The following is a 25,703-nucleotide window of genomic DNA, read 5'->3' as shown; positions in this document are numbered from 1 at the left end:
TTGTAGTATAGTTTGAAGTCAGGTAGCGTGATGCCTCGAGCTTTGTTCTTTTGACTTAGGATTGTCTTGGCAATGCGGGCTCTTTTTTGGTTCCATATGAACTTTAAAGCAGTTTTTTTCCAATTCTGTCAAGAAACTCATTGGTAGCTTGATGGGGATGGCATTGAATCTATAAATGACCTTGGGCAGTATGGCCATTTTCACGATATTGATTCTTCCTATCCATGAGCATGGTATGTTCTTCCATTTGTTTGTGTCCTCTTTTATTTCACTGAGCAGTGGTTTGTAGTTCTCCTTGAAGAGGTCCTTTACATCCCTTGTAAGTTGGATTCCTAGGTGTTTGATTCTCTTTGAAGCAATTGTGAATGGAAGTTCATTCATGATTTGGCTCTCTGTTTGTCTGTTACTGGTATATAAGAATGCTTGTGATTTTTGCACATTAAATTTGTATCCTGAGAATTTGCTGAAGTTGCTTATCAGCTTAAGGAGATTTTGGGCTGAGACAATGGGGTTTTGTAAATATACAATCATGTCATCTGCAAAGAGGGACAATTTGACTTCTTCTTTTCCTAACTGAATACTCTTTATTTCTTTCTCTTGCCTGATTGCCCTAGCCAGAACTTCCAACACTATGTTGAATAGGAGTGGTGAGAGAGGGCATCCTTGTCTTGTGCCAGTTTTCAAAGGGAATTTTTCCAGTTTTTGCCCATTCAGTATGATATTGGCTGTGGGTTTGTCATAAATAGCTTTTATTAATTTGAGATATGTTCCATCAGTACCGAATTTATTGAGCATTTTTAGCATGAAGGGCTGTTGAATTTTGTCAAAGGCCTTTTCTGCATCTATTGAGATAATCATGTTGTTTTTGTCTTTGGTTCTGTTTATATGCTGGATTACGTTTATTGATTTGTGTACGCTGAACCAGCCTTGCAAACCAGGGATGAAGCCCACTTGATCATGGCAGATAAGCTTTTTTATGTGCTGCTGGATCCGGTTTGCCAGTATTTTATTGAGGACTTTTGCATCAATGTTAATCAGGGATATTGGTCTAAAATTCTCTTTTTTATTGTGTCTCTGCCAGGCTTTGGTATCAGGATGATACTGGCCTCATAAAATGAGTTAGGGGGGATTCCCTCTTTTTCTATTGATTGGAATAGATTCAGAAGGAATGGTAGTAGCTCCTCCTTGTACCTCTGGTAGAATTCAGCTGTGAATCCATCTGGTCCTGGACTTTTTTTCTTTGGTAGGCTATTAATTATTGCCTCAATTTCAGAGCCTGCTATTGGTCTATTCAGGAATTCAACTTCTTCTTGGTTTAGTCTTGGCAGAGTGTAGGTGTCCAGGAAATTATCCATTTCTTCTAGATTTTCTAGTTTATTTGTGTAGAGGTGTTTATAGTATTCTCTGATGGTAGTTTGTATTTCTGTGGGGTCGGTGATGATATCCCCTTTATCACTTTTTATTGCTTCTATTTGATTCTTCTCTCTTTTCTTCTTTATTAGTCTTGCTAGCGGTCCATCAATTTTGTTGATCTTTTCAAAAAACCAACTCCTGGATTCATTGATTTTTTGAGGGTTTTTTGTGTCTCTATCTCCTTCAGTTCTGCTCTGATCTTAGTTATTTCTTGCCTCCTCCTAGCTTTTCAATGTGTTTCCTCTTGCTCCTCGAGTTCTTTTAATTGTGATGTTAGAGTGTCAATTTTAGATCTTTCCAGCTTTCTCTTGTGGGCATTTAGTGCTATAAATTTCCCTCTACACACTGCTTTAAATGTGTCCCAGCGATTCTGGTGTGTTGTATCTTTGTTCTCATTGGTTTCAAAGAACATCTTTATTTCTGCCTTCATTTCGTTATGTACCCAGTAGTCATTCAGGAGCAGGTTGTTCAGTTTCCGTGTAGTTGAGTGGTTTTGATTGAGTTTCTTAGTCCTGAGTTCTAGTTTGATTGCACTATTGTCTGAGAGACAGTTTGTTATAATTTCTGTTCTTGTACATTTGCTGAGGAGTGCTTTACTTCCAATTATGTGGTCAATTTTGAAATAAGTGTGATGTGGTGCTGAGAAGAATATATATTCTGTTGATTTGGGGTGGGGAGTTCTATAGATGTCTATTAGGTCTGCTTGGTGCAGAGATGACTTCAATTCCTGGATATCCTTGCTAAACTTCTGTCTCGTTGATGTGTCTAATGTTGACAGTGGAGTGTTGAAGTCTCCCATTATTATTGTATTGGAGTCTAAGTCCCTTTGTAAGTCTCTAAGGACTTGCTTTATGAATTTGGGTGCTCCTGTATTGGGTGTATATATATTTAGGATAGTTAGCTCTTCCTGTTGAATTGATCCCTTTACCTTTATGTAATGGCCTTCTTCGTCTCTTTTGATCTTTGATGGTTTAAAGTCTGTTTTATCAGAGACTAGTATTGCAACCTCTGCTTTTTTTGGTTCTCCATTTGCTTGGTAGATCTTCCTCCATATCTTTACTTTGAGCCTATGTATGTCTCTGCATGTGGATGGGTCTCCTGAATACAGCAGACTGATGAGTCTTGACTCTTTATCCAGTTTGCCAGTCTGTGTCTTTTAATTGGACCATTTAGTCCATTTACATTTAAGGTTAATATTTTTATGTGTGACCTTGATCCTGTCATTATGATATTAGCTGTTTATTTTGCTCATTAGTTGATGCAGTTTCTTCCTAACCTTGATGGTCTTTACATTTTGGCATGTTTTTGCAATGGCTGGTACCGGTTGTTCCTTTCCTTGTTTAGTGCTTCCTTCAGGGTCTCTTGTAAGGCAGACCTGGTGGTGACAAGGTCTCTCTGCATTAGCTTATCTGTAAAGGATTTTATTTCTCCTTCACTTATGAAACTTAGTTTGGCTGGATATGAAATTGTAGTTTGAAAATTCTTTTCTTTAAGAATGTTGAATATTGGCCCCCACTCTCTTCTGGCTTGTAGAGTTTCTGCCAAGAGATCTGCTGTTAGTCTGATGGGCTTCCCTTTGTGGGTAACCCGACCTTTTTCTCTGGCTGCCCTTAACAGTTTTTCCTTCATTTCAACTTTGATGAATCTGAAAATTCCGTGTCTTGGAGTTGCTCTTCTCGAGGAGTATCTTTGTGGCATTCTCTGTATTTCCCGAATTTGAATGTTGGCCTGCCCTACTAGGTTGGGGAAGTTCTCCTGGATGATATCCTGCAGAGTGTTTTCCAACTTGGTTCCATTTTCCCCCTCACTTTCAGGCACCCCAATCAGATGTATATTTGATCTTTTCTCATAATCCCATACTTCTTGAAGGCTGTGTTCATTTCTTTTTCCTCTTTTTTCTTTAGACTTCTCTTCTCACTTCATTTCATTCATTTGATCCTCAATCGCTGATACTCTTTCTTCCAGTTGATCGAGTCGGTTACTAAAGCTCGTGCATTTGTCACATATTTCTCGTGTCATGGTTTTTATCTCTGTCAGTTCATTTATGGCCTTCTCTGCCTTAATTATTCTAGTTATCAATTCTTCCACTCTTTTATCAAGATTTTTAGTTTCTTTGCACTGGGTACGTAATTCCTCCTTTAGCTCTGAGAAGTTTGATGGACTGGAGTCTTCTTCTCTCATCTCGTCAAAGTCATGCTCCGTCCAGCTTTGATCCATTGGTGGCGATGAGCTGCGTGCCTTTGGAGGGGGAGATGCACTCTGATTTTTGGAATTTCCCGCTTTTCTGCCCTGCTTTTTCCCCATCTTTGTGGTTTTATCTGCCTCTGGTCTTTGATGATGTTGACGTCCTGATGGGGTTTTGGTGTGGGTGTCCTTCCTGTTGTTAGTTTTCCTTTAACGGTCAGGACCCTCAGCTGTAGGTCTGTTGGAGATTGCTTGAGGTCCACTCCAGACCCTGTTTGCCTGGGTATCAGCAGCAGAGGCTGCAGAAGATAGAATATTGCTGAACAGTGAGTGTACCTCTCTGATTCTTGCTTTGGAAGCTTCCTCTCAGAGGTGTACTCCACGTGTGAGGTGTGGGGTGTTGGTCTGCCCCTAGTTGGGGATGTCTCCCAGTTAGGCTACTCAGGGGTCAGGGACCCACTTTAGCAGACAGTCTGTCCATTCTCAGATCTCAACCTCCGTGTTGGGAGATCCACTGCTCTCTTCAAAGCTGTCAGACAGAGTCGTTTGCGTCTGCAGAGTTTTCAGCTGCTTTGTTGTTGTTGTTGTTGTTTTTTAGCTGTGCCCTGTCCCAGAGGTGGAGTCTACAGAGACAGGTAGGACTCCTTGAGCTGCAGTGAGCTCCAGCCAGTTCGAGCTTCCCAGCTGCTTTGTTTACCTACTTAAGCCTCAGCAATGGCGGGCACCCCTCCCGCAGCCTCACTGCTGCCTTGCCGCGATATCGCAGACTGCTGTGCTAGCAATGAGGGAGGCTCTGTCGGCGTGGGACCCTTGCGGCCAGGTGTGGGATATAATCTCCTGGTGTGCCCGTTTGCTAAGGTGGGAGTTACCCGATTTTCTAATTGTTGTGTGTCTCAGTTCCCCTGGCTAGGAAAAGGGATTCCCTTCCCCCTTGCACTTTCAAGGTGAGGTGATGCCTCGCCCTGCTTCAGCTCTCGCTGGTCGGGCTGCAGCAGCTGCCCAGCACCGATTGTCCCTCACTCCCTAGTGAGATGAACCTAGTACCTCAGTTGAAAATGCAGAAATTATCTGTCTTCTGTGTCTTTCGCCCTGGGAGTTGGAGACTGGAGCTGTTCCTATCAGCAAATACTTTTAAAATGAATCAAAAAGAGATGTTTATATGAAGATATAAAACTCACTGGTAATAGTAAAAGCACAGAATATTTGGAAACTGTAATTATACCATGTAAACTACTCTCAGTTAGAAAGATCAAATGATAAACCAATGAAAATTAATAAATACAACAACTTTTCAAGGAACAGACAGTACAGTAAGATAGAAACAACGAAAAGTAAAAAAGCAGAGGGAAAGGTTAAGGTATAGAATTTTTATTAGTTTTTATTTTTCTTCTTTGTTTCTTTTCCTTTTTTCTTTTTCTTTTCTTTTCCTTTCTTTTTTTTCTTTTTTCTTTTTTTTTTTTTTTTTGAGACAGTCTCGCTCTGTCTCCCAGGCTGGAGTACAGTGGCGTGCTCTCGGCTCACTGCAAGCTCCGCCTCCCAGGTTCACGCCATTCTCCTGCCTCAGCCTCCCGAGTAGCTGGGACTACAGGCTCCCACCACCACAACTGGCTAATTTTTTGTATTTTTAGTAGAGATGGGGTTTCACCATGTTAGCCATGATGTTCTCAATCTCCTGACCTCGTGATCCACCAGCCTCGGCCTCCCAAAGTGCTGGGATTACAGGCGTGAGCCACAGCACCAGGCCTCTTCTTTGTTTCTTTATGCAAACAGTGTTAAGTTACTATCAGCTTACAGCTGAATGAGTTGTAAGATTGTATTTGGAAGCCTCATGGTTACCTTAAATCTAATATCATAAGATGGATACCCAAAAGATTAAAAGCAAGTAATAAAGCAACTTTTTGGAATAGTTTCAGTAGGAATGATACTAGATCTTCTTTGACCTCTAGTAGAATTCGGCTGTGAATCTGTCTGGTGCTATTAGTGTTATTATAAAATCGATATGGTTATTGAAACTAACTGTATCTTAGGATATCATAAAAAAAACTATAAACGTTAAAGAAATAGCTACAGGTTTTCAAAGCACTCCACATTTCTTGAGAGCATGTGAGGTAGATATTAGTTATTACATGGCTCATTCTGAGACTATCTGTGTTATATAGTGTAATCTTCAGTTTGAGCTCATTCAAAACTTATGATTATGGACAGAGGTTCTGGAAAAGTGTATCTTTTCTTGACAAACTTTCTCTTCATCCTGAAAATTTATTTTATGAACAAGATTGGCAGAGGTGGACAGAAAGGAGCAGATAAAAGCTAAGAAAAAAAGCTATTTTCAGGCATCCTTGACCATGTTAAAAGCTGCTGGGATTGTTACACAGAATTAACTTGCTCACTTAAATCTCCTGATTGTCTATTCTTGTAAACATGTATCAACTGATTTATTTCTACCGATTGATTCAATTTAACATCTGCTAATTAATGCCCAATATTCACAAGGTACTTTGCTTGACCTAGAGAGTCTACAGAGTGGATTTACAATCTGGTGAGTGAGACACAAGTATAAATACTTTCCAGTACCATATTATAGAATGTCATAAGTACTTAACAGTGGATAGTTATACACTGTGAAAGAATAAAAAAAGACATGATTCTTTCTGACTGGGGGATATCAGAGAAGGCTTTACAATGAAGAGGTGGCACCTGAAAGACACAGCTTATTTTGATTGATTAAAAAAAGAGCGTTGTGAACTTAATGAAAGTTTTTATATCCTCTTGAAAGTAACAAACTTCCATGTTTTAAATCTGGTCAGTAATTTAGATATCTAAATGTTAGTTCAAACTGCCCTCTCCTGTCACTCTCCTACTTCATCTTCAATTACACCTAATTAGTTAAAATTTATTATGTAATGTTATCAAAAAATGCACCCTTTTTATGCTTTTATATAAAGCTGTAAGCAAGAATCACTTTCTAGCTGGGTTTGATGAGCTTTGTGGATTTGTAAAATGTGTATCTGTGGGATCAGCATGAGGAAAGCAACCTGAGAGTTTGGAAAAGACATATTGCAAGCTAGTGATTCTCCCAATTCTCTGGGAGTTTACCTTTACAGTTTTATTTCACAGAATCCACCTGACTGATCTCAATTTTTCCCTCCTACTTTGATTCCAGTAGCTTTTTAAAATGACTTTTTAAGGCTTATATGTTAAAGTCTAACCAATTATTTCCATTTGTGTCTCCCTTAGTTGTAGTCATACAATATAAAATTAGAAGAATTGTTAAAAATAATTTAGTTCACTCTCCCATTGCTTTTTTCAGAGAAAGAAACTGAGGTCCAGAGAGGTAAAGATTTTACACAAGATCACATGATTATTTTGGAAAAAGGAATCTGCTAGATGGTCAAATGAGCAAGTTTTCTTGCTAATTTAGTACCTAGTTTTTGATCTTGCTATGTTGAGTTCTGAGTAAGCTTACTGTTCTTTGTATTGGGACTTGCAAGGAAGTTAGTGTAATACAAAAGACCTAGGGAAACCTTCTAGGGGACACTTATTCTTCATCAAGTTTTAATCATAAATTGCTTAATCTGCAACAGATCTTGGAAATTATCTAATTAGAGTAACGTAATGTGTTGATTTCAGACAAGGGTATTGTAGTTCACCTTTCTTCTTAATTTACAGATGACCTACATAATTCACCTGTTCAGAGCAGAATCATTTTTATTCCTCACTTCTTCTTCCTCTCGAGAAAATCTCATTACCTTTGTTCTGTATTTAGTGAGTTTGAAAAGAGTTAGATCTTGTCTCTCTTATATGCTAATAACTCAAAGGAATTTTTAAAGTACATGGGAATGCTAAATTATTAGAATAGATAGCTGTATAACTGTATCAGTCAACCCTTCTTTTGAATGTTGGATTCTCATTTTATTTTATTATTCCTAATATTTTTAATATCTTTGTGGGTACACAGTAGGTGTATATATTTACTAGGTACATAAGATGTTTTGATACAAGTTTGCAAAGTCAAACACATCATGGAGAATGAGGTATTCATCCATTCCTAAGGTATTTATCCTGTGTGTTACAAGCAATGCAGTTAAATTGTTTAAGTTACTCTAAAACATGCAATTAAGTTATTATTGATTATGGTAATCCTATTGTGCTCATCAAATAATAGGTCTTTATTTTTTCTTATTTTGGTACCCATTATGATTCTCATTTTAAGTAACAGCATTAGAGATTGAAATTTCTGGACACTTGATTGACTAGAAACTTATATATTTGGTAGAATGAAGATAAATTTTTTGCTGTTTGATTTTTAGTTCTCTTAGCACTTACTCCATCAACGTAACCACCTCCTGCTTGATTCCTGGGTGTCTGAGCATTGATGATTATGAGCAGGAAGCCACTGTTTGCTAAACTTTTGATGTGCTCTTGAGGAATAGTATTAGTCTGGTGTATACAGCAATTATTCCCTAATTAATATATTAATGTCTTTGAATCAGGAGTTTAAGTAATACTTACACTTATCATCTGTTTTGCATTAGACTGAACATTTACTCCAAAGTTATCTGCATTTCTGCCTCACACTGAATTGCATTTTATATACATCTATATAATTAAAAAAATAAGAACTTGCCACAAGCAATGGTAGTTCCAATTTTGTAAGTGGAAGTTTTGAGGTCAGGCCTTAATTTGTACTCCCCAAAATTTGCTTGGTTTCTCCTACTATCCTGTAGTTTTATGCTATGGAGAATAGTAAGCTGACACCTGCCTTACTATAAATTAGTTGTTGTGCCGCAACCTAAAAATTTAATACTAGCCCTTGTAATTAGATATGGATTAAATAAGATGAGTAACATTTTTAAAAGATTTTCTCCTCATTGATGCTTTGAAAGTGTGAGGGAAGTGAACTTTCTTTTTTTTTTTTTTGTTCACTGTTAGTTATTTTTTATTTATTTATTTTATTATTATTATTATACTTTAAGTTCTAGGGTACACGTGCATAACGTGCAGGTTTGTTACATATGTATACTTCTGCCATGTTGGTGTGCTGCACCCGTCAACTTGTTAGCACCCATCGACTCGTCATTTACATCAGGTATAACTCCCAGTGCAATCCCTCCCATCTCCCCCCTCCCCATGATAGGCCCCGGTGTGTGATGTTCCCCTTCCTGAGTCCAAGTGATCTCATTGTTCAGTTCCCACCTATGAGTGAGAACATGCGGTGTTTGGTTTTCTGTTCTTGGGATACTTTGCTGAGAATGATGGTTTCCAGCTGCATCCATGTCCCTACAAAGGACACAAACTCATCCTTTTTTATGGCTGCATAGTATTCCATGGTGTATATGTGCCACATTTCCTTAATCCAGTCTGTTACTGATGGACATTTGGGTTGATTCCAAGTCTTTGCTATTGTGAATAGTGCCGCAATAAACATACGTGTGCATGTGTCTTTATAGCAGCATGACTTATAATCCTTTGGGTATATACCCAGTAATGGGATGGCTGGGTCATATGGTACATCTAGTTCTAGATCCTTCAGGAATCGCCTTACTGTTTTCCATAATGGTTGAACTAGTTTACAATCCCACCAACAGTGTAAAAGTGTTCCTATTTCTCCACATCCTCTCCAGCACCTGTTGTTTCCTGACTTTTTAATGATCGCCATTCTAACTGGTGTGAGATGGTATCTCATTGTGGTTTTGATTTGCATTTCTCTGATGGCCAGTGATGATGAGCATTTGTCCATGTGTCTGTTGGCTGTATGAATGTCTTCTTTTGAGAAATGTCTGTTCATATCCTTTGCCCACATTTTGATGGGGTTGTTTGTTTTTTTCTTGTAAATGTGTTTGAGTTCTTTGTAGGCTTTGGATATTAGCCCTTTGTCAGATGAGTAGATTGCAGAAATTTTCTTCCATTCTGTAGGTTGCCTGTTCACTCTGATGGTAGTTTCTTTTGCTGTGCAGAAGCTCTTTAGTTTAATGAGATCCCATTTGTCAATTTTGGCTTTTGCTGCTGTTGCTTTTGGTGTTTTAGACATGAAGTCTTTGCCCATGCCTATGTCCTGAATGGTACTACCTAGGTTTTCTTCTAGGGTTTTTATGGTATTAGGTCTAACATTTAAGTCTCTAATCCATCTTGAATTAATTTTCGTATAAGGAGTAAGGAAAGGACCCAGTTTCAGCTTTCTACTTATGGCTAGCCAATTTTCCCAGCACCATTTATTAAATAGGGAATCCTTTCCCCATTTCTTGTTTCTCTCAGGTTTGTCAAAGATCAGATGGCTGTAGATGTGTGGTATTCTTTCTGAGGACTCTGTTCTGTTCCATTGGTCTATATCTCTGTTTTGGTACCAGTACCATGCTGTTTTGGTTACTGTAGCCTTGTAGTAGAGTTTGAAGTCAGGTAGCGTGATACCTCCAGCTTTGTCTTTTGACTTAGGATTGTCTTGTAATGTGGGCTCTTTTTTGGTTCCATATGAACTTTAAAGCAGTTTTTTCCAATTCTGTGAAGAAATTCATTGGTAGCTTGATGGGGATGGCATTGAATCTATAAATGACCTTGGGCCGTATGGCCATTTTCACGATATTGATTCTTCCTAACCATGAGCATGGTATGTTCTTCCATTTGTTTGTGTCCTCTTTTATTTCACTAAGCAGTGGTTTGTAGTTCTCCTTGAAGAGGTCCTTTACATCCCTTGTAAGTTGGATTCCTAGGTGTTTGATTCTCTTTGAAGCAATTGTGAATGGAAGTTCATTCCTGATTTGGCTCTCTGTTTGTCTGTTACTGGTGTATAAGAATGCTTGTGATTTTTGCACATTAATTTTGTATCCTGAGACTTTGCTGAAGTTTGTTATCAGCTTAAGGAGATTTTGGGCTGAGACAATGGGGTTTTCTAAATATACAATCATGTCCTCTGCAAAGAGAGACAATTTGACTTCTTCTTTTCCTAACTGAATACCCTTGATTTCTTTCTCTTTCCTGATTGCCCAAGCCAGAACTTCCAACACTATGTTGAATAGGAGTGGTGAGAGAGGGCATCCTTGTCTTGTGCCAGTTTTCAAAGGGAATTTTTCCAGTTTTTGCCCATTCAGTATGATAATGGCTGTGGGTTTGTCATAAATAGCTCTTATTTCTTTTGAGGTACGTTCCATCAATACCGAATTTATTGAACATTTTTAGCATGAAGGGCTGTTGAATTTTGTCAAAAGCCTTTTCTGCATCTATTGAGATAATCATGTCGTTCTTGTCTTTGGTTCTGTTTATATGCTGGATTATGTTTATTGATTTGCGAATGTTCATCCCAGGGATGAAGCCCACTTGATCATGGTGGATAAGCTTTTTGATGTGCTGCTGAATCCGGTTTGCCTGTATTTTATGAGGTTTTTTGCATCGTTGTTCATCAGGGATATTGGTCTAAAATTCTCCTTTTTTGTTTTGTCTCTGCCGGGCTTTGGTATTCAGGATGATGTTGGCCTCATAAAATGAGTTAGGGAGGATTCCCTCTTTTTCTATTGATTGGAATAGTTTCAGAAGGAATGGTACCAGCTCCTCCTTGTACCTCTGGTAGAATTCAGCTGTGAATCCATCTGGTCCTGGACTTTTTTTGGTGGTAGGCTGTTAATTATTGCCTCAATTTCAGAGCCTGCTATTGGTCTATGCAGGTATTCAGCTTCTTCCAGGTTTAGGCTTGGAAGAGTGTAAGTGTCCAGGAAATTATCCATTTCTTCTAGATTTTCCAGTTTATTTGCGTAGAGGTGTTTATAGTATTCTCTGATGGTAGTTTGTATTTCTGTGGGGTCGGTGGTGATATCCCCTTTATCATTTTTTATTGCGTCTATTTGATTCTTCTCTCTTTTCTTCTTTATTAGTATTGCTAGCGGTCTGTCAATTTTGTTGATCTTTTCAAAAAACCAACTCCTGGATTCATTGATTTTTTGGAGGGTTTTTTGTGTCTCTATCTCCTTCAGTTCTGCTCTGATCTTAGTTATTTCTTGCCTTCTGCTAGCTTTTGAATGTGTTTGCCCTTGCTTCTCTAGTTCTTCTAATTGTGATGTTAGAGTGTCAATTTTAGATCTTTCCTGCTTTCTCTTTTGGGCACTTAGTGCTATAGATTTCCCTCTACACACTGCTTTAAATGTGTCCCAGAGATTCTGGTATGTTGTGTCTTTGTTCTCATTGGTTTCAAAGAACGTCTTTATTTCTGCCTTCATTTCGTTATGTACCCAGTAGTCATTCAGGAGCAGGTTGTTCAGTTTCCATGTAGTTGAGCGGTTTTGATTGAGTTTCTTAGTCCTGAGTTCTAATTTGATTGCACTGTGGTCTGAGTGACAGTTTGTTATAATTTCTGTTCTTGTACATTTGCTGAGGTGTGCTTTACTTCCAATTATGTGGTCAATTTTGGAATAAGTGCGATGTGGTGCTGAAAAGAATGTATATTCTGTTGATTTGGGGTGGAGAGTTCTATAGATGTCTATTAGGTCTGCTTGCTGCAGAGATGAGTTCAATTCCTGGATATCCTTGTTAACTTTCTGTCTCGTTGATCTGTCTAATGTTGACAGTGAAGTGTTGAATTCTCCCATTATTATTGTATGGGAGTCTAAGTCTCTTTGTAAGTCTCTAAGGACTTGCTTTATGAATCTGGGTGCTCCTGTATTGGTTGCATATATATTTAGGATAGTTAGCTCTTCCTGTTGAATTAATCCCTTTACCATTATGTGATGGCCTTCTTCGTCTCTTTTGATCTTTGATGGTTTAAAGTCTGTTTTATCAGAGACTAGTATTGCAACCCCTGCTTTTTTTTGTTCTCCATTTGCTTGGTAAATCCTCCTCCATCCCTTTATTTTGAGCCTATGTATGTCTCTGCATGTGAGATGGGTCTCCTGAGTACAGCAGACTGATGAGTCTTGACTCTTTATCCAATTTGCAAGTCTGTGTCTTTTAATTGGAGTATTTAGTCCATTTACATTTAAGGTTAATATTGTTATGTGTGAACTTGATCCTGCCATTATGATATTAACTTGTTATTTTGCTCGTTAGTTGATGCAGTTTCTTCCTAGCCTCGACGGTCTTTACATTTTGGCATGGTTTTGCAATGGCTGGTACCGGTTGTTCCTTTCCATGTTTAGTGCTTCCTTCAGGGTCTCTTGTAAGGCAGGCCTAGTGGTGACAAAATCTCTAAGCATTTGCTTATCTGTAAAGGATTTTATTTCTCCTTCACTTATGAAACTTAGTTTGGCTGGATATCAAATTCTAGTTTGAAAATTCTTTTCTTTAAGAATGTTGAATATTGGCCCCCACTCTCTTCTGGCTTGGAGAGTTTCTGCCGAGAGATCTGCTGTTAGTTTGATGGGCTTCTCTTTGTGGGTAACCCGACCTTTCTCTCTGGATGCCCTTAAGATTTTTTCCTTCATTTCAACTTTGGTGAATCTGACAATTATGTGTCTTGGAGTTGCTCTTCTCAAGGAGTATATTTGTGGCATTCTTTGTATTTCCTGGATTTGAATGTTGGCCTGCCCTATTAGGTTGGGGAAGTTCTCCTGGATGATATCCTGCAGAGTGTTTTCCAACTTGGTTCCATTTTCCCCCTCACTTTTAGGCACCCCAATCAGACGTAGATTTGGTCTTTTTTTCATAATCCCATACTTCTTGAAGGATTTGTTCATTTCTTTTTCTTCTTTTTTCTTTTGGTTTCTCTTCTCGCTTCATTTCATTCATTTGATCCTCAATCGCTGATACTCTTTCTTCCAGTTGATTGAGTCGGTTACTGAAGCTTGTGCATTTGTCACGTATTTCTCGTGTCATGGCTTTCATCTCTTTCATTTCGTTTATGACCTTCTCTACATTAATTACTCTAGCCATCATTTGTTCCACTTTTTTTTCAAGATTTTTAGTTTCTTTGTGCTGGGTATGTAATTCCTGCTTTAGCTCTGAGAAGTTTGATGGACTGAAGCCTTCTTCTCTCATCTCGTCAAAGTCATTCTCCATCAAGCTTTGATCTGTTGCTGGCGATGAGCTGCGCTCCTTTGCTGGGTGAGATGCGCTCTTATTTTTTGAATTTCCAGCTTTTCTGCCCTGCTTTTTCCCCATCTTTGTGGTTTTATCTGCCTCTGGTCTTTGACGATGATGGTGACGTACTGATGGGGTTTTGGTGTAGGTGTCCTTCCTGTTTGATAGTTTTCCTTCTAACAGTCAGGACCCTCAGCTGTAGGTCTGTTGGAGATAGCTTGAGGTCCACTCCAGACCCCGTTTGCCTGGGTGTCAGCAACAGAGGCTGCAGAAGATAGAATATTGCTGAACAGCGAGTGTACCTGTCTGATTCTTGCTTTGGAGGCTTCCTCTCAGGGGTGTACTCCACCCTGTGAGGTGTGGGGTGTCAGACTGCCCCTAGTGGGGGATGTCTCCCTGTTAGGCTACTCAGGGGTCAGGGACCCACTTGAGCAGGCAGTCTGTCCCTTCTCAGATCTCAACCTCCGTGTTGGAAGATCCACTGCACTCTTCAAAGGTGTCAGACAGAGACATTTGTGTCTGCAGAGGTTTCTGCTGCTTTAGTTGTTGCTTAGCTGTGCCCTGTCCCCAGAGGTGGAGTCTACAGAGACAGGCAGGTTTCCTTGAGCTGCTGTGAGCTCCACCCTGTTCGAGCTTCCCAGCGGCTTTGTTTACCTACTTAAGGCTCCGCAATGGCGGGCTCTGCTCCCCTAGCCTCGCTGTTGCCCTTCGGTTAGATCGCAGACTGCTGTGCTAGCAATAAGGGAGGCGCGTGGGCGTGGGACCCTCCCGGCCAGGTGTGGGATATTATCTCCTGGTTTGCCTGTTTGCTTAAAGCGCAGTATTGGGGTGGGAGTTACCCGATTTTCCAGGTGTTGTGTGTCTCAGTCACCCTGGCTAGGAAAAGAGATTCCCTTTCCCCTTGCACTTCCCAGGTGAGGAGATGCCTCGCCCTGCTTCAGCTCTCGCTGGTCGGGCTGCAACAGCTGACCAGCACTGATTGTCCGGCACTCCCTAATGAGATGGACCCAGTACCTCAGTTGAAAATGCAGAAATCACTGGTCTTCTGTGTCGCTCGCGCTGGGAGTTGGAGACTGGAGCTGTTCCTATTCGGCCATCTTGCTCCACCCCCAAATTCCTATTTCATTTTTAAGACTACAATATAACTACAATAATACAAAACAATAACAGTTCTAAAGAAAGATTTAAAATAAAATACATAAATGTTTGCATCTGAACTTGAATTAAAAGCTTCTTCAAAACTGAACAAAAAATGGTACTTCATCATTCAGATTTATGACATTTAAAATAATAAACTCAAAACTAAATGTAAATTTAAGAAATAAATAGATAGAATTATTTTTCAAGCACCTCACAACTAATCATGACACACTGAGAGTTTACATCACTTTTAGTACCTTAATGCTGACTACAGTGGTGTTCGTCACACATGTTGATGCTGCAATTATGCATCCGTTTCAATGAATCATTTTTGAACAGGCATTCTCATACATATTTATTCATTTATAAATTTTATATCATGGTATGAGCATTATAAACATTGTAATAATGTACACAAAATATGACATGTTTAATTACAGGATGATGAAAATGACATTATTGAAATTTTAAATGTATATTTATTGATGGCAAAATAAAACTTTTTACTCTCACTGAAAAATTATCTAGATGTAGCAATGTGATTGAATATGCTTTTTTAAGATCTTGGCATAACATTTGGTATGACCATCCAAAGCTCTGATTATATATTCAATTTGTTTCAGCAGCTTAGTATTTATTTTAGAAAGACTAAAGACAACGTGATACATTTTGGATCTGTGTCCCCACCCAAACCAAAACTTTTGTTGAACTGTAACACCCAGTGTTGAAGGTGGGGCCTGGTGGAAGATTGGATCATGAGGGCAGAGTTCTGATGAATGGGTTAGCACCATCCGCCTCTTGCTGTTCTTGTGACAATGAGTGAGTGAGTTATCATGAGATCTGGTTGTTTAAAAGTGTGTAGCACCTCCCAACTCTCGGTTCTACTCCTGCCACGAAAGATGCTTGTTCCCACTTGTCCTCCACCATGAATACGAGTTCCCTGAGGCCTCCCCAGAAGCAAATGCTGCCATGCTTTCTGTACAGCCTGTGGAACCCTGAGTCCAATTAAACCTATTTTCTTGATAAATTTACCAATCTCATGTATTTTTTTATAGCAGTGTGAGAACAAACAAATACACAGTTTACTGTTAATGGATGCTTAGATATTAATTTTTACTGTTCATACACCTGTCTTGATAATTTTGAAATTCATGTTCAAATTTATGAAATCTGATTGGATCAGTGGTTTTTTCATTTGCTTGCTTTTACTAGTAGAGTGGCTGAAGGATCACTGGAAATATTAATGTAAGTGTTAGCTGTGCCATTTTCTTATTACTATTACAATTCATTTTTAAATAAGGAGAAAAGCATGTTTTAATAAAAATGATGCTTTTAAATTTTAATTTTACACTATTAATGGACTCTGAACTATTGGCTTTATGTCTATCATCATTTAATACAGTATTGCTCATCCCTTTTAATTTTACTATGTATTATTCATTTGTTCAGTTGTTTTCTGATACAGTATTTCAATACCTCAATTCTGTAGTATACCTTTTTCTATTTTTATTGTGCATTAAACATACATCATAAAATTATCTATAATATATGTACAGTTTAAAGAATAATAAAATCAACATCTGTATACTTACTACCTAGGGCAAGAAATAGAATATGGCTAGTATTGCAAAAGTCCTCCATATAACCCACCCAGAATGCACTGTCCTTTCTTGCCAATGGTGGTAAACACTGTCTTAAGTTTTGTATTAATTATGCCTTTTTTTTTTAATAGTTTGACCACTGTGTGTATATATCTTTTTTTTTTAACTTACAATACATGAAACCATACTGTATGTGGTTTTTAGATGATTTTTTCACTCAACATTATTTTCTAGAGACTCATACATGTCACTCAATACTGCTGTAGTTTATTCATTTTTTCAGGCTGTGTACTTTTCTATCTTTATACATTAATGTATTTATCCATTCTACTGTTGATGGACATTTGGGTTTTTTCCTTATATTTAATATTACAAACAGTGCCGCTGAAACATTCCTGTATATGTTTCCTGGGAGCAAATATGCAAGAATTAATTTAAGGGGAATTGTTGGATGAAAGAGAATGCAAATGCTTGACTATTCTGGGTGATACAAATAGTAAGTTTTGGAAGTGGTTACCAATTTAAATTCTCTTCAGCAATGTGTGAGAGTTCCCATTGTACTACATCTTCACCAAAACTTGATTTACAAAACTTTTGATTTTTTTCGCATCTGATTTTGGTAAAAGGTTATCTCAGGAACTCATTTTTCAATTTCCTCATAACCAATGATATTGTATATATTTGTATATATTTATGTATCATTTTTATTTTCTCTTCTGTCAAGGGCATATTCATGCTTTTTGCTGATTTTTCTATTAAGCGTTTATCTTTTTCTTATTGCCTTCTAGAAGTGTGTTGTGTTTTTGGTTACTAATACTCTGGCTGGATACATTGAATATTATTCTCCCAGTTGTAACTTATTTATTTTCATCTTTTTGTGGTAATTTTTAGATGACAATAAATTCTTATTTTAACGTAGTTGAATTTGTTACTGTTTTTCATTATGGTTTGGATATTTAGTGTCTTGTTTAAGAAAAGTTTCCCAAGGAAGAGGCAAAGATGGCTGACTAAAAACAGCTGTGGTCAAAGACTCCCACCAAGAACAAAAGTGGCAAGTGAATCCTGCACCGGCAACTGAGGTATCTAGGTTCTTTTATTGAGACTGATTAGGTGGTGGGTATCACCCACAGAGAGTGATAAAAAGCAGGGTGGAATGATGGCCCACCTGGGAGCTGCACGGGGCAAGGGAAGGACCCACCCCTGCAAGAAGGACCCACCCTAGGGCAAGAAATAGAATATGGCTAGTAGTGCAAAAGTCCTCTGTGTAACTCACCCAGAATGTACTTCCCTTTCTTGCCAATGATGATAAACATTATCTTAAGTTTTGTATTAATTATGCCTTTTTTTCTTTATAGTTTCACCACTATGTGTATATATCTTCTTCTTTTTTTTTTTTAACTTACAATACATGAAACCATACCGTATGTGGCATTTAGATGCTTTTTTCACTCCCCGCCAAGGGAGGCACTGAGTGATTGTGCTACCTTGTCCAGGAAGCCACATGTTTTCCATGGATCTGTATACACCATGGATCAGGAGATCCCCTTGTAAGCCCATACCACCAGGGCCTTGGGCCTTAAGCACAGAGCTGTGCAGATTCTCAGCAGCTGCTCTACCGGAGACTGCCTAAGACTACCAAGCTCATGGGGGCAGAAGCAGCCACCATCACTGAAGCTGCCTGCTGCCTAAGATGATTGAGCTCCTGTGGTGAGGAGTGGCTGCCATCACTGTGGCTGCCTGCTGCCTAAGACAACTGAGCTTCTGAAAGGAGGGGCAGCCACCACCACTGCAGCTGCCTACTTCCTAAGATGAGTTCCTAAGGGGAGTGGCAGCAGCCATCACTGCAGCTCAGCTCCAGTCTGCAGTTTTCCCCTGCTGGTGCTGGGGACACTGGGCAGTTTGGAACCAGGAGGAATTCCCACAGTCCAGCGCAGTGGCTGTGGCAGATTGTGTCCAGACTGCTTTCTTAGGGTGAACTTGGACCCATCCCTCCTCAGCAGGCAGGGTCTCCCTGCAGGAATTTTAGCAACTCCAGCCAGGAGTTTACAGACAAAACTCTGATCTCCCTGGAAATGGGAACCCCTAGAGGGAGGGGTGGCCATAATCTCCATCAATCAGCAGACTTAATCTTTTCTCCTGTTGGCTCTGAGAAATCTGGGCAGTCCAGACAAGTGGGAGTCCCCCCAGTGCAACACAAACCCTCCAACAATGGATAGCCAGAGTGCTTCATTAAGTGGGTCCCTGATACCATGCCTCCTGACTCAGTGAGATGTCCCAAGAGGGGTCAACATACACCTAATACACGAACATTCCTGCTGGCATCAGGTTGGTGCCCCTCTGAGACAGAGCTCCCAGAGAAAGAAGCATGCAGCCATCTTTGCTGTTCTGCAGCCTCCACTGGTGACATCACCAGTTTCAGGAGGGACCCAGGTTAATAGGGTGTAAAGTGGTCCCCTAGCACATCCCACAGCAGCCCTATGGAAGAGAGGCCTGACTATTAAAAGAAAAACAAACGGAAAGCAACAACAACAGCATCAACGAAAAGTCCCCATAAAACCCCATCCAAAGGTCAGCAGCCTCAAAGATTGAAGGTAGACAAAGTTATGAAGATGAGAAAGAATCAATGAAAGAATGCTGAAAACTGTAATTGCCAGAGTGCCTCTTCTCCTTCAGATGATCACAACACCATTCCAGGAAGGGCACAGGACTGAGCTGAGGCTGAGATGGATGAACTGACAGAAGTAGGCTTCGGAAGGTGTGTAATAACAAACTTTGCTGAGCTAAATGAACATGTTCTAACCCAATGCAAAGAAGCTAAAAACCATAATAAAATACTAAAGGAGCTGTTAACTAGAATAACCAGTTGAGAGAGGTACATAAATGACCAGATGAAGCTGAAAAACAAAACAAGAGAACTTTATGATGCAACCACAAGTATCAATAGACAAGTAGACCAAGTGGAGGAAAGAATTTCAGAGTTTGAAGCCATTATTGCCAAAATTAAGACAGGCAGACAAGACTAGAGAAAAAAGAATTAAAAAGAACAAACAAAACCTCCAAGAAATATGGGATTATGTAAAAAGACTGAACCTATGACTGATTGGGATGCTGGAAAGAAACAGTGAGAATGAAACAAAGTTAACAAACCTACTTCAGGATATCATCCAAAACATATTTCAGGATATCATCTTCCCCAGCCTAGCAAGATGAGCCAACATTAAAATTCAGGAAACCCGTAGAACTCCAGTAAGATATTCTGTGAGATGATCAACTCCAAGTCACATAATCATCATACTATCCAAGTTCGAAATGAAGAAAGAAATTGTTAAGGGCAGTCAGAAAGAAAGGGCAGTAACCTACAAATGGAAGCCCATCAGAATAACAGCAGACCTCTTGGTGGAAATTCTACAAGCCAGAAGAGATTGGGAACCAATATTCAACATTCTTAAAGAAAATAATTTTCAAACCAGAGTTTCATATCTGGCCAAACTAAGCTTCATAAGCAAAGGAGAAATAAAATTCTTTTCAGACAACCAAATGCTGAGAGGGAATTTGTTACCACCAGGCCTGCTTTCCAGGAGTTCCTGAAGGAACCACTAACTATGAAAAGGAAAAATCTTTGCCAGTCACTAAAAACAACAACAACAACAACAACAACAACCAACCAAACAAAACACTGCAGTACACAGACCAATGACACTACAAAGCATTAAATTAACAAGGCTGCAAAATAACCAGCTAGCATCATGGTGACATAATCAAATTCACACGTAACAATATTAACCTTAAATGTATGTGGGCTAAATACCCCAATTAAAAGACACAAAATAGCAAACTGAATAAAGAGTGGAGACCTATTGGTGTGCTGTATTCAAGAGACCCATCTCATGTGCAAAGACACAAATAAGCTCAACAGAAAGGGAAAAAGAAAAATACAACCACAAATAGAAAGCAGAAAAAAGCAGGGGTTGCAATCCCAGTTTATGACAAAACAGACTGTAAATCAACAAAGATCAAAAAAGACAAAGAAGGGCATTACATAATGGTAAAGGGGTCAATTTAACAAGAAAAGCTAACTATCCTAAATATATATGCACCCAATATGGAAGCACCCAGGTTCTTAAAACAAGTTCTTATAGACCCACAAAGAGGCTCAGACTGCCACACAATAATAATGGGAGATTTAACACTGCACTCTCAACATTAGACAGCTCATTGAGACAGAAAATTAACAAGAATATTCATGACAAGAACTCAGCTCTCGGTGAAGTGGACATGATAAATATCTACAGAACTCTCCACCCAAAAACAACAGAGTATACATTCATCTTGACATCAAATGACACTTACTCTAAAATTGGTCACATAATTGGAAGTAAAATGCTCTTCAGCAAATGCAGCCAAACTGAAATCATAACAGTGTCTCAGACCACAGTGCAATCAAATTAGAACTCAGTATTAGAAACCCCACTCAAAATTAACTACTATCTGAAAATTGAGCAACGTGCTCCTGAATGACTCCGGGGTAAATAATGAAATTAAGGCAGAATCAAGAAGTTTTTTAAAACCAATGAGAACAAAGAGACAAAGTACCAGAATCTCCAGGACACAGCCAAAGCAGTGTTAAGAGGGAAATTTATAACACTAAATGCCCACATCAACAAGTTAGAAATATCTCAAATATACATTCTAACATCACAACTAAAAGAGCTAGAGAACTGAGAGCAAACAAACCCCAAGGGTATGGAAGACAAGAAATAACCAAGACCATAGTAGAACTGAAAGAGACAGAGACACATAAAACCCTTCAAAAAATCACCGAATCCTGAAGCTGTCTTTTTTTTTTCTTGAAAAAGTAATAAAATAGACCACTACTTAGACTAATAAAGAATAAAAGAGAGAAGAACAAATTAGAAACAATGAAAAATGATAAAGAAGATATCACTAATGACCCTGAAGAAATACAAGCAGCCATCAGAGAATACTACACACAACACTATACAAATTTACTAGAAAATCTAGAAGAAATGGATAAATTCCTGGACACATACATCCTCCTAAGACTGAACCAGGAAGAAGTTGAATCCCTGAATAGACCAATAACAGGTTCTGAAATTGAGGCAGTAATAAATAGCTTACCAATCAAAAAAAGTCCAGGACCAGATAAATTTACAGCTGAATTCTACAAGAGGTACAAAGAGGAGCTTGTACTATTTCTTCTGAAACTATTTCAAGCAACTGAAAATGAGGGACTCTTCCCTAACTCTTTTTATGAGGCCAGCCTCATGCTGATACAAAACCTGACAGAGATACAAGAAAAAAGAAAACTTTAGGCCAATATCCCTGATGAACATGATGCAAAAATCCTCAATAAAATACTGGCAAACCAAATTCAGAAGCACATCAAAAAAGCTTATACACCACAATGAAATCATCTTTGTGTCCTGGATGCATGGTTGGTTCCAACAAATGCAAATCAATAAGTATAATTAATAACATAAACAGAACTAAAGACAAAAACCACATGATTATCTCAATAGATGGAGAAAAGGCCCTCGGTACAGTTCAACACACTTTCATGTTGAAAATTCTTAATAAGCTAGGTATTGATGAAACATATGTCAAAATAATTAGAACAATTTATGATAAACCGACAGCCAATATCATCCTGATCAGGCAAAAGTTGGAAGCATTCTCCTTAAAAAACGAAATAAGACAAGGATGCCCTCTCTCACCATGCCTATTCAACATAGTATTGGAAGTTCTAGCGAGGGCAATCAGGCAAGAGAAAGAAATAAAGCATATTCAAATAGGAAGAGAGGAAGTCAAATTGTCTCTTTTTGCAGATGACATGATCCCATATCTAGAAAATTCCATTTTCTCAGATTAAAAAATTCCTAAGCTGATAAGAAACTTCAGCAAAGTCTCAGGATTCAAATCAATGTGCAAAAATCAGAAGCATTCCTATCACCAACAATAGACAAGCAGAGAGCCAAATTGTGGATTAATTTCCATTCACAATTGCTACAAAGAGAATAACATACTCAGGAATACAGCTAACAAGGAAAGTGAAGGACCTCTTAAAAGAGAACTACAAATCACTTCTCAAGGAAATGAGAGAGGACACAAACAAATGGAAAAACATTCCATGTTCATAAATAGGAAGCATCAATATTGTGAAGTGAAAATTGCTATACTGCCCAAAATAATTTACAGATTCAATGCTATTCCCATGAAAATACCATTGACATTCTTCACAAAATTAGAAAAAACTACATTAAAATTCATATGAAACCAAAGGAGAGCCCATATAGCTAAAATCATCCTAAGCAAAAATAACACAGCTGGAGACATCATACTACCCAACTTCAAACTGTACTACAAGGCTACAGTAATGCTACTGGTACAAAAACAGACACATTGACCAACAGAACAGAATAGAGAACTCGGAAATAAGACTACACATCTATAAACATCTAATTTTTGGTAAATCTGACAAAAACAACCAATGAAAAAGGATACCCTATTTATTAAATGATGTTAGGAGAACTGGCTAGTCATATGCAGAAAATTAAAACTGGACCTCTTTCTTACACCGTATACAAAAATCAACTCAACATGTATTAAAGTCTTAACTGTGAAACCCCAAACTCTAAAAATCCTAGAAGAAAATCTAGGCAATATCATTTAAGATATAGGCATGGGCAAAGATTTTATGACAAAAATATCCAAAGGAATTGCAACAAACAAAAAATTGGCAAATGGGATCTGATTAAACTTAAGAGCTTCTGCGCAGCAAAAGAAACTATCATCAGAGTGAACAGGCAACCTACAGAATGGAAGAAAAATTTGGCAATCTATCCATCTGACAAAGGTATGATATCCAGAATCTTCAAGGAACTTAAACAAATGTACCATAAAAAATAAAACAACCCCATCAAAATGTGGGCAAAGGACATGAACAGACACTTCTCAAAAGAAGACATTTATGTAGGCAACAAACATATGAAAAAAAGTTCAACATCACTGATCATTAGAGAAATGCAAATACAAAACCACAATGAGATGACATCTCATGCCAGTCAGAAAGGTGATTAGTAAAAAGTCAAGAAACAATAGATACTGGTGAGGCTGTGGATAAATAAAAACACTTTTTCACTGTTGGTGAGAATGTAAATTAGTTCAACCATTGTGGAAGACAGTGTGGTGATTCCTCAAAGCCTAGAGACAGAAATACCATTTCATGTGACCCAGCAATTTTATTACTGGGTATATACCCAAAGGAATATAAGTCATTCTATTATAAAGATACACACACACGTATGTTCATTGCAGCACTTTTCACAATGGCAAAAACATAAAATTAACCTAAATGCTCATCAATGATAGACTGGATAAAGAAAATGTGTTATATATACACCATGGAATACCGTGCACCCATAAAATGAAATGAGATTATGTCCTTTGCAGAGACATGAATGGAGCTGGAAGCCATTATTTTCAGCAAACTAATGCAGGTACAGTAAACCAAACACCACATGTTCTCACCTATAAGTATGAGCTGAACATTGAGAACGCATGGACACATGGAACATTGAGAACACACACTGTCAGTGGAGGGCAGGCATGGGGATGGAAAGCATTAGAAAAAATAGCTAATGTGTGTTGGGCTTGATACCTTGATGATGAGTTGAAAGGTACAGTAAACTATCGTGGTACATTTTTACCTATGGAACAAACCTGCACATCCTGCACATGTGTCCCGGAACTTAAAATAAAATAAAATAATGAAAAAATCAAAAGAAAATAAAAAATGATAAAATGGAAAGAAAATAAATTAAAAAATGGAAAAAGGAAAGAAAAGCTTCTCAAGCAGCACAAAACCTGCCATGATGATGGTGCCTGAGGTGTCCTAGTGACCCGATGTGAGAAACTAACTTGAGACATTGCCACCATGGAGACACCTGAGGAAACAAAGGAGCCTGCTGAAGCTGAGATCACTGAGCTCTTCTGGGATATGTTCTCCAAAATGGACATTTATCTTACTGGAGAATTGATGACCACCAGTGAAGACTATAAGCTCCTGGAAAATGAATAAACTACTCAGCTTGAAGTATCTTGAAATAAAAGATACTGCTATAAACATTAGTAGATACTTAAAGGACTTAAGTTTAAGTTCAGTTGTATGCTGGACTGCAGCCTTATCTGGATCAGATCAATATCATTGAAGAGCAGGTAGCAGCTCTTGAGCAGACAGCTTAAAAGATAAATGCATATTTAAAAAAAAAAACTGGAAGTCAAGTACAAAAAGTTGGAGAAGTGATGAAAAACATATTTCTTTGGGACAAAGTCTTTTTTAATGTGGAAGAATGTTTTTTATAAGATGTGAATACTGAGGCTGATGAATTGTCAACTCTCCTCAAAATAAAATTATGCTGATCTTTCTAGGAAGATCTCAATGTTGAAATAAACTGTAGGACTGTGGCTACTCCTGTACCTCCTTTGAGGCAGTAACCCTTGAAAACTCACACTTACAACTGCTTATTTTTACCTGAATGCTTCATCATCTATTCAGGATAGAGACTCTCAAAGTTCAAGATACACCTGGGTGTGCCAGTAAAATCAAATAAGAGGACCTATTTTCTCTGTAGTGGTTAACACATTATTTTCCTACATGGCTGGTTTTTAAGTTATTGTAAATGATTTTTTTTTCTGTTAATGATACTAATATATCATTAATGAGATTCTAATTTTCTTTTAAAAAAACAAAGTAGTTATTTTGCAGCTTATAACCTTGTGAATGTTAGTAATTTACTTTCTCATAATATTGCAAATAACATAAACAGCTTAAAATAATTCCAGGCTGCATCTTTTAGGTTGAGCAGAAATAGTGAAAGGAATGTTTTGATAGCTTGGTCTATGAAATAAACAACTCTTTTCTCTTCTATGTGAGTCAGATGTTTGGAGATGGATGACATCTTGATAACTGCCTCCTTTTGGAAATGTATTAAAGACAAAGACAAGATATGTATATGTGTGCATGATTTGGGGGGGGATATGGAAGTTGTCACTTATAAAATATAGCATTTTATAAAATTTTTAAAAAGGAAGAAATGCTTCTCTACCCTGCAGTCAAAAAATATTTTTATTAGTATATTTTTTAGATATTTCAAAGTTTTACTTTTTCTATTTCAGACTTGATCCATCTGGAATTGATTTTCAATATACGGAGAAAGATATCCCTTTTTGCATATGAACTATCATATCATTTTAAAATTGAAAACATTTTTTTATATTTGTGATGTACAACACTATGTTTCGATACATGTATGCATTGTGGAATGGCTAAGTCAAGCTAATCAACAG

At 38.1% G+C, this 25,703-nt stretch overlaps 1 pseudogene; it reads left to right on the top strand.

Moving 5' to 3' along the window:
- The first annotated feature begins 14,267 nt into the window (after nucleotides 1-14,267).
- On the top strand, nucleotides 14,268-24,660 carry LOC126945790 (biogenesis of lysosome-related organelles complex 1 subunit 2-like; annotated as a pseudogene).
- The last annotated feature ends 1,043 nt before the right edge of the window (nucleotides 24,661-25,703 follow it).

This window comes from Macaca thibetana, chromosome X, assembly GCF_024542745.1.
Source record: "Macaca thibetana thibetana isolate TM-01 chromosome X, ASM2454274v1, whole genome shotgun sequence".
Classification (NCBI taxonomy): domain Eukaryota; kingdom Metazoa; phylum Chordata; class Mammalia; order Primates; family Cercopithecidae; genus Macaca; species Macaca thibetana.
Note: the sequence above shows the minus strand (reverse complement) of the source record. Positions and strands in the feature narration are given on the sequence as shown.